The 10340-nt window shown below is 41.3% G+C and overlaps 1 long non-coding RNA gene across 1 annotated transcript; it reads right to left on the bottom strand.

The window, feature by feature from the left end:
• Positions 1 to 1427: 1427 nt before the first annotated feature.
• Positions 1428 to 9997, bottom strand: LOC120409986. The gene is made up of 3 exons (XR_005601884.1): positions 9183 to 9997; positions 6527 to 6725; positions 1428 to 4810 (listed from the first exon to the last, which is right to left on the bottom strand). It is a non-coding gene; the product is annotated as an uncharacterized LOC120409986 (long non-coding RNA).
• Between the last annotated feature and the right edge of the window lie 343 nt (positions 9998 to 10340).

Raw genomic sequence — 10340 nt, 5'->3', positions numbered from 1 at the left:
GAGCCTCTGCACGGGTCCACAGCAGCCGTGGCAGCAGCACTCCGAGCTGCCGGCGGGCCCAGCACAGCCCACGGGGCCGAAGCCGGGTTCAATGGAGCTGTGTCAGACAATGCAGCGGGGGCAGGGGCCAGCAGAACGGCCGCGGACATCGGGACCGGGGTCGGAGTAGGGACTGGGGCCACCACTGGGGCCAGGGCAGGGGCACGGGCGGGAGGCCATAAGGGGATGCTGGTCTGCCGCTGGACCCGCAGGGGCTGGAGGGGGCGGCGGGAACACTGGGGCTATCGGCGGAGCCGCTGCCGCTGGGACAAGTGGTGGAGCCGCAGGCGATGCGATAAGAGCCGGGACAGGCGGGACCTCAGGCTCCAGGGCCGGCGCTGCAGCTGCGAGTGGCGCCACAGGAGCCTGGGCTTGGTGGGGGGGGGGGGGGGGCAATGCTTCCAGGGGGCCCCAGCCCCTCTCTTTCTTGTTTTCCTTTTTCTCCTTTCCTTGGGTTTATGTCTCCTTTCGGGACAGTCCACCCCAATCCTCTAATATCCACCCTAGGGGACTATCTCTAAGGATTTCAGGTATCCCTTGTTCCTTCCCACCCCCTGATTTTTCTTAGGGTTTTCTTGGGATTTTACTCTTTTTCTGTCCCGTCTTAAAGAAAAATGAAAAAAAGATAAAAAAATTACTTCTTACCTGGACTTTGCGCAGAGTCCTCTAAGTTCCTGAATTCGGTACCATTTTGAATTTGTATTTTAATTTCTTACCGGTATAGTAGCCCTTGCAGAGGACCGCTCTGGGGGTTTTCCTCTGGTAACTGCTCTCAAAGTTCTGACTTTTACCTGGAATAACTATGTCCGAGACTAGGGGGCTTACCAATCCTTGAACTCGATAAAGGACGTACCCTTCCCCCTAGCCATCCGCGATTGATCCCTCGAATTTCTCGATTTATTCGGGCTTGACGTGTGGAAAAGAATTAGGTTTTACCCCGTGTCTTTCGCTTCCCCCGTGACCAACCTCTTCCCTCGCGGGAGAGAGGAACTGTGATCTTGGAGTCCGCACTCGCTTCGTGATAATATCACGTCTCACACACGTGCTCGATCACCCTCACTCAACCACGTGATACATACAGTCCGTTTTCCTGCATGGATTCTTCGTGCACGTAGATTTTTATGAGTGAATTACCCTGCCGTGGCTCCGGGGATCCCACCCTGGGTCCCCCCTGAGTTCCCTGAGAGCTCGTTTTATTCCCTTCTCTCGATCGAAGTTCTGATTTAAATTAGGTTCATTGATACGATTGGTCCATGGGATCCCCTGTCCGGCCAGGCCGCTAGAAAAATCAGCAGGGCGCCTCCTGGGCGAAAAAGGGGTCCGCAATACCCCAAATCCTATCACGTCGGGGTCACCAAACTGGGATAAACAGAATTGCCCAATCAAAATTTACAAAGAAATAACATTTATTATGTGACCGAAATATCGGTCTCAAAAGCCACGATTGAGAAAAGCGGCTCTGAGCCCGGGGTCGGAGCTGGGTGAACACGCATAGATCTGATCTCCACCACACCAGACCTCCCAAGTTCACGACTGCTGCTTTGGCTGGTTCCTTCTTATTCAGTTTTTGGGCAGAGTCCGAATTAATTCTATTCTTCTCGTAATTTTAGCATATTCATGAAGTTTTCTTGTCCTGGAGTTGGGCTGCACAAAGCCTTTCCTGGCTCTGATGAATTGTCCATCCTGGGTGATGAATGGGCCATTTCTGGTGATGGAAGGGCCATCTCTGATGATGGATGGGCCATCTCTGGCTCCTGGAACAGTTTTTTTTAGTTCTCGGAATGTCCTATTCCTTATCAGATGAGATGTAGATATCAGAGTGTGGTGATCAAGTCGTCATGGTGCAAATGTCTCCGTGATAAGATCCAACCCCACCTAGGTGGAATCCTCACTTATTGTGAGAGAACTTCTTTTAGTGTTGTGAAATTTTTCTCTCAGCCAGGCTGGTGGAGGGATTTTGAAACCCTGTCTCTACATGGTCTGATTACATTCCAGTTTTATACATAATAGCACGAATTACATACTTTATTTATAACACACCTCATCTTTTTTTTTTTATTTTTTCAGAGCAGGACTGATCCTACCTGCTCCATATATTCAGCAAAGTTGTCAGTTTTTTTCTAAAGATGTTAGAATTAACCCAAAATATCTACAAATACCAAAAAATCACACTGAAAGCTAGGCAGTATTAAAACAAAAAGGCAAAATGCTTTTCCAGACCTCTCTTAGGAGACGATATTGCTCTATGGAAAGAAAAAAAATACATGGAAAAGCGAAATACCAAAACTTATTTTTACATCTATGGACGTCTATTGAAAATACCTGACAAACCAGAGATGTGCACTCAAATAAATATAAAAGTGATTACTTTCACAGAAAATAATGCCCAAGTGAGATGACTCAGTCAAGCAACATGACTACTGAAAAATTTTTCTGTGCTTAGACTAAAGATATTTTCTGTGAAATATAATTCCTAGGGGAAAAAAAGAAAAAAAACATAGTTTTCTTGCTAAACCACAGTAACACAGTTTCCATTTTATATCCAGTAGTCTTCATAGAAACAGTTTGCTGTAGAATTGATTATTCTCTTTTAATAAATATGTAAAAGCAAACTAAAGTCAAACTACAAACAGTCCTATCTCCTACTTCAAGGAAAATCAATCTTACAAGAAAACCATCTATTTCTTTACGAATGAGAAAGCATTTAGCTTTTAATGGAAAGGAAAAATCTAGCCAGATATTTCAACTGTCATGTTTTTTGTTTTAGTTGATATAACTTCTGTCTAGAGACAAATTTCCCTTCTAAACTTGGAAAAAAATACTACTTTTTTTCTTAGATAATATTAGAATTTGATAAAACCCACCAGCATTCTACATAAGAATTAATCTAGAGCTTTAGTAGTAGATAATCCTTAAGCATTTAAGAAATACAAGCTATAGAACTAATTGTACAAAAGCATAAAAGGTAATTTTAAATTACTATTCAATAGAGTGCTGTCTACAAGAACATTTATAGTGATGTGTAACTTCCACACACCTGGTTCAGCTGTTGCATTTCTTCCCACCAGAAAATGGCAGGAAGTTAAACTGAAACTTATGATCACCACAGCTGCCAAATCCCTGTCTGTTGTTTCAGTGGTTTAGCTACTGAAGTGCAGAAATGTTTCAAACAAATGAAAATGAAAATCCTGTTCTGATATTTGTTGTATATGCAGTTTCTAAAAGAAAAATTAACTTTCATGCCCCTTAATAAAGCTAAATATTTTGTTAACACATCATACTTTCATAGGTAATTTCAAGAAATTTATGAAATGAGATACACAGATGTAAATTTGCTTTTAATAGCTAGAGAAATAAACTTTGCCATGAGAATGATTTTTTTGAGCTACTATTTTTTAAAATTCATTTAACTGAATTAAAAGTCATTTCAGGTCACCAAACCCTGTTTATGCTTGGCAGCCCTAAATTATTAATTGAAGCAGAAACAAATATTTCATCACAAATCCTTTTAAAGTAGCAATGCCATTGTAACTAAATTTTTACAATTGATTTTCTCCTAAACAGTTTAGTTGAATGACTGAAATTATAATCCACAATATATTTTCCTCTATGCTTAAAGGCTGCCTTTACAGCATTTTGAAAACTATCAAACAAACCTATATGAGATCTGCGTGAAATGACTCATTAGTTGAAAGTTCCTGGAATGACCCAGATAACTGGCTTTGTTTTCCATAAAACAGTTCTATCTCGACACTATACATTTATCCTTATGTGCAAGCATGACTGAATTATAACTGTATGATTTTTCTTTTCAATGCTACATTGTAAGGTAACATTCCTAGAGTGCCTACATTCATTTTAAGTCATGGCAGAACTTATTTCACCATCTTAATTTCATTTTGTATGTAGATGAAGTAGCACAGTACTACAGTCTAGGAAAAAAGAAAGTACAAATAGGAATAGGAATGACTTTTAAAGCTGTTTAATCCATAAATTGCCATAGCTGTTTCTGAAGAATTTGGACATTAGTGTACTTCCAGTCATACTGGTTAATACAAACTTCTTGTTGAGTTTTTAAACCTATTCTTTATTTCATACAGAATTTAACCTGCGTCACTTCTTGAAAATTCAACTAAAACTAAAAGACATTTTAATAGTATTGCTACCCATGTATTTGTAAACGAATTCCACTGAATTCTGTTAGCGCTGCAATTTCTAGAAAACAGCAAAATGATGGATAATGTATTTGTAAAGCTTTCTGGAGATCCCATCGCTTTTTTGAAAAGGAGGTGGAAAGCCCATTATCTTGAAAGAATGCTACGTATTTCCTTTATAGTTATTTTTAATTTTCCTCCTGAATCTAACAGACAGTTTAAACAATATTCATCAATATATATGGCCTATTTTTTTATCAACATAACTTAATTGGAGTGATTTTTTTCTGGGTATGTATGCCTGACAACGTGCAGGTACTGAACTTCTATCTTCCTCTCTCTTCCTCATCCCCACAAGAATGATGTACCTTTCCTTCCCACATTTCTCTTCTTGAAGAACTTTTTTGAATAGACCAAAGTCTTGACAGTAAAATTCCATCCACAGGAACACCACGAGAGCACCACAAATTAACTCAGCAAGAAAAAAAAGTTCTGTGGATTTTGTATCATAGTCAAGTTGAGCTGATTTTTTCCAAATGAGGCACACTTTCCTGTAACTTGATACCTGTGTGCTATGATAAAAGACACACTGAAGATTTCCAAAGCAGTGATGCCAGCTGAAACAGACAAAAATGTGCAAATAATTTAACAAAGTGTTAAGTGCACCATCTGAAGTTGTGTCAGTACCATGAAATCCCTGCAGCTAATACAGAAAGCATTCCAAGTGCTAATGACTAAACTCTTCATACTTTCAAAGTTGGAGTTATATTTGGTTTGTTTCAGTTCCTTTTTTTCTCCTCTAAGTGGACTATTTGCCATTTTATTTGGGCATTTGCTTGAGGACTGTAAAAATGAGAAGTCATGATGTAGGGTTTTTTGTATTTCTATAATTTCTGCTTAGTGAGATCAAGGAAATATCATTTTACAGTACAGACATTAACAAATAGCTCATGAGTGATCTTAGGCCTCCAGTGATACGAAAGTAGTGTGACTTAACTGTGTTCTTTGAATTAATGCATGGTGAACAGCAGATTTTTTAAACAGTACAGAGAGCAAGGCAAGTTCATACTGAACAAATGTATAACAAAACAACTGACAAAAAGTGTTTAGTAAATAGAGGGATTTTTCTAATCTAATTATTATCTATTAATATTGTGTTTTAATAAAAAGGAAACATCTTTCTTGACAATTTCTCAGGGATTATTTACTGCTTTTTATTTTAAAACAATGTGCAATCTCATAACAATATCCAACAGACACCTTTAAAAGACAATGCACGCCATAAGAAACAGCAGATGAATAAAGTATTACTTTTTTTCCCCATTTTCAGTTCAGTCCCTAGAATCTAATGGTCAACAGCAAGGGCGATACTCCTATTCTCACATCTGAATTCATACTTAAGATAATTCTGGCTACCTTCAGTTTATTTTCTTTATTCCAATATGTGAGAGGGAGGAAGAATCTTCAGTCCACTTTAGACTTTTAGAGGGATAATCACCAGCTTAGAAAAAACAGTCAATGTAATGCTTTTAAAAACCAGTTTGGCACAGAACCATTGAATCATTAAGGTTAGAAAAGACCTTTAAGATCATTGAGTCCAACTGTTAACCCCGCAGTGCCATCTTCACCAATAAACCATGCCCTTAAGTGCCACATCTACATGTTATTTGAATGTTTTCAGGTATGGTGACTCTAGCACTTCCCTGGACAGCTTGTTCCAATGCCTGACCACCCTTTCAGTGAAGTAATTTTTCCTAATATCCAGTCTAACACACACACACATCGATGAAACTTGAAGCCTTTCCCTCTTGTCCTGTTGTTTGTTACTTGGAAGAAACCAATCCCCATTTACAACCTTCTTTCAGGCAGTTGTAGAGAGTGGTAAGGTCCCTCCTGAACCGTATTCCTCCAGGCTAAACAACCCCAGCTCTCTCAGCCACTTCTCATCAGACTTGTGCTCCATTGCCCTTTTCTGGACCCACTGCAGAACCTCTCTTGTAGCGAGGGGCTCAAAACTAAACTCAGGATTTGAGGTGTGGCCTCACCAGTACTGAGTCCAGGGGGATGATCACTGCCCTGGTTCTGCTGGCCACACTGTTCTTGATACAAGCCAAGATGCCACTGGACTTCTTGGCCACCTGGGCACAGCTGGCTCATGTTCAGCTGCCCATCAACCAGCACCCCCCCAGGGCTTTTCTCCAATGGGCATTTTTCCAGCCACTCTGCCACAAGCCTGTAGCACTGCATGGGGCTGTTGTGACACAAGCACAGGACCCAGCTCTGTCCAGATCCCTCTGCAGAGCCTTCCTTCCCTCCAGCAGACTCCCACTCACCTTGGTGTCATCTGCAAACCGACCGAGGGTGTACTCAATGCCGTCGTCCAGGTCATCAGTAAAGATCTGAAACAGGACTGAGCTCTGGGGAATCCCACTAGTGACCAATCCACCAACTGGATGCAACTCCATTCACCATCACTCTCCAGGCCTGGCCATCCCAGCCATGGGAAGCCAGATTTCCAGTCATGAACTTAGGCTTGATGGAAGACACAAAGACAGGAAAAAAAATAATGAAAGATCTTAAGCATTTGATTTTGGTTCCTAAGTTCACATCTAAGGAAATACACAAAACACAGATAAAGAAATAGTAGATCTTCAGGTTTCTTTTATTTACTTGATTCAGCCAAACTATTTGGAAAAAAGACATGTCTGTTATGATCTCAAATGTGTTAATAACCTGCATGTCCACCATGACTTGTTTTCAATACCAAGTTACTGGAAATGTTTTTCAAGGGCAAGAATATCCTTCTACGCATACGAAATACCATTCCTTTGCCAATAACTTAAACATAAGAAAGGGGAAAACATCAACCATTCATCTTTTAAGCTGCTGTTATTTGAAACATTTATCTGTCAGACTTCTATTGAACTCTCCACTTTGGTTTGTGTTATTCAAAGGTTCTGTATGGACTTGATTTAAGCATTCAGCAATCATGCAGAAAATAGTTCAACTTCTGATTTTTCTAAGAAAATGAGAAAGCTAAATAAGGTAACCAGTTTTCAACACAAAATAAAACCCAGAAGCCTTGTATTAAACTGTAAGGTTTTTCCTCTTCAGTACCAAAACAAATAAATAAATAAATTTTCCAGTGTAAAGTAAAGCAAGGATGTGTGTGTTCTTTCCTGCTTCTCCACTAGAGCCTTATTTTACATAGCTTCCTAATATATTCCCTGAAAATCCAATTTGACATTCATTCAGTCAGGCGTAAATTGTGGGCCTTGAGCAGCCTGAATTCCTACACCAAGTAAAAAAACAAACAAACAAACAAACAAACAAAACCAACCACAATCATAAGAGATTTGGAAATAGGAGTAGGAATTCTTTCTTGAGATCATGAAATTTTGTGAGCAAGATGAATTCCAAGCATGGTTTTGGAGACGCAGTCCTGCAGCCCCTGGAAAGTAACAAATTTAAGAAGTCTGATTAAATTTTTTCCCTCCCCTATCTCCCACAGCTGAAAAACTTGGGGAAGAGTGGAGCAGAGAACTCCACCCTGTTACGCATGACAAAGACTTGTGGTTGAAAAAAGTCAGGGGAGATTTTTCTCTGAAGCATCACTCCCAGAACTCGAAGCAGTGAGGAATGCTTCTAGCCAACTGCTGGCAGCAGCCTGCACTCAACCCAGCTGCAAAGGCTTCCTCTCCCTCCTCCCTTTTAATGTAGGAGCAGGCAACAGGTCCTGCTCTGCACCCCAGCCTCTGCAAGCCACGTTTGCTGCTGTGTGCTGCACATGGCTGGGGCTGGACAAAGGATTGCCCCCAGCTTACACTCCAGAAGTGGACTATTAACCCAGTTATTGTGGAAACTTCCTCCTCTAGCAGATGTTTAATGCAGTAACCTCTTTCAAGACACGCCCCCCCCACCACCTCCTTCCACTGCAAGGCCTTGCTTCTGGTGTCCAATGGGAATGCACTGCAGCCAACAAATACACCTTATGTCAAAAGCATCAGGACACTGCCCCCTCCTAGCAAAGCACAGGCAGGGAACTGCTAGCAGCATCAGAGAAACTCATGACATACGCTAAAAATCACAGCCATAAAGTATAAGCAGTACAAATAAGATGGTAAAAAAGGCAGAAAGGAAATTCCTGCTCTAACAGCTATAGCACAACCAGAGCAGAAACTGACTCCTTTCCTCACCTGATTGTGAACTGCAGACACCACTAAACTTACATTAAATCTCTGCTGAAAGAAACACACGACTGCTATGAATACTGCCAGCTGACAATGTTCTTGTAAAGGGCCACTGTCTGGCAATCACATCAGAAAGAGATGTGGTCCAGAGATGGAACAGAAAGGAACGTATACCCAGTCTTCTCAGGGAGATGGGTGATTTCTCCCGCCCCTGGGCTTTGAGGGTTTTCTTGTATTTGCTGATGTTTTAAGCCTAGATGATCTCTTGCCCCTCCAGGGCGACACTAGAATAGGAGAACAATGATTCAGTAGGAGAGATTTACCTGAACAGAGCAATGAAACTTTGTGATGTTTTAACTAGAGCTAGTAGAGCAAAGTCTGGATATGGCTTACTGCACAGTTCCCCTTGTCTGACACCTCCAGAAAAGCCAAAAAACTACATGTGACAATAGAGCAAGATGCAAACACTGAAGACAGAAAGAATCCAGAAAGCAAACAAACAGAAACAAGCAAGAAAAAGCCCCTGATGGCTTACAGGAAAGAAGGCAATTAAAAAAAAAAAAGGGGGGGGGGGTTGGGGGGGAAGCACAAATTTGACTTAATTTCTTTACTTGAAGAGTTTTTCCAACAAATGAAATTGGAGAATATGGTGAGGGTGAGACGAGATGATGAATGAAAGAGCACAGAAACAGGTTCACTATGTTTCCTCTACTCTCTATTTATGCCAGGCTCTCTGGAAAGATTGACCATATTACTGATGTACAGGTAACAAAGGCACAAACCAAAAGCATTCCTGTACCTTGCTGGGAAATTCATTCTTCAAAGGTTAACTCATTGCACAGTGTTTTTCCACGTGCTTGGTTTCCACCTCAGACAGGCCATACAGCTTGCAGAGGCATCTGTTGGGATATGTCTCCAAAATGTGGGCTCACAACACCAGGTCTGCAGATTTCCTGAGGCACCTCCAGCCAGCGCTCCTTCACATACAGAGTCTTGAATTACATCCACCTGGACCAGGAAGGCACTCTCTGAATATTTTCTTGCAATTTTCAATCACGGCAAGAACCTGATCTCATGTGGCTGCCAACTAACCATTGTGAAAAACGAGGTTCACTCTTTGTAAAATTTTAAGGAAAGTTTAATAAAAGGGACAATTAGGAGACAACAGCAACAAGGGTGTTACGGCCGGCCGGGTGCTTCGGCAGAGATCCAAAGGCACACTTTTACATCCAAAAGATCGTCTGTAAAAGTACATCGCTTATTTCGTATTCATCACCATCATGCATAATTCATTAATTCTTTGGAGTTGCTGAGTATCATCTTATCAGTCTTATCTTTTTCCTTGGCTCCATTCCATCTGCTTTCGGGTTCTTTTCTTCTGATAAGATTTTCCAGGAATGTGAAGACCCCCCCCCATCCTTCCCAAACTCACCACCCAAACTACAGACATTCTACAGCATTACATTACAGAACCCAGGCAAAGCTTTTCTAACATTAAGGAACATAAAAAAAACAACATCACAATAAATCCATAACAATGATGTAACATGCGAAAAGCCAACATCACAATACCATTGATAACAGAGGGATCTGCCAGAGGGGACCCGCGGTGATGCGGTCCTGGCCGCGGAGGGATCCGCTGGAGGGACTACTTGTTATGCGATCCTGCCCGCGGAGGGATCAGCGGTGAGGCGGCCTGGCCGCGGAGGTGTGAAAAACGAGGTTCACTCTTTGCAATAAAGCAGCTTTTTCCTGAGGAATGAGAGGGAAATAATTTCTTTTTACCCTGCTACATTTCCGTTTTATTTTTGGGCAAATAGAGCAGTATTAGGAAAAGCAATCAAAGAGTTCCGGAATAACATCTGACTTTTTCTACTGCAGAGAAGAACGTGAGCATCCTTTGCTCTTTAGGCTTCCCTGTTTAAGCACAAGCTGTGCATTATATTACAGCATTCTT

The sequence above is a fragment of the Corvus cornix genome, chromosome 4 (assembly GCF_000738735.6).
Source record: "Corvus cornix cornix isolate S_Up_H32 chromosome 4, ASM73873v5, whole genome shotgun sequence".
NCBI classification, from domain to species: domain Eukaryota; kingdom Metazoa; phylum Chordata; class Aves; order Passeriformes; family Corvidae; genus Corvus; species Corvus cornix.
The sequence above is the reverse complement of the archived record's forward strand: the minus strand, read 5'-3'. Positions and strand labels throughout refer to the sequence as shown.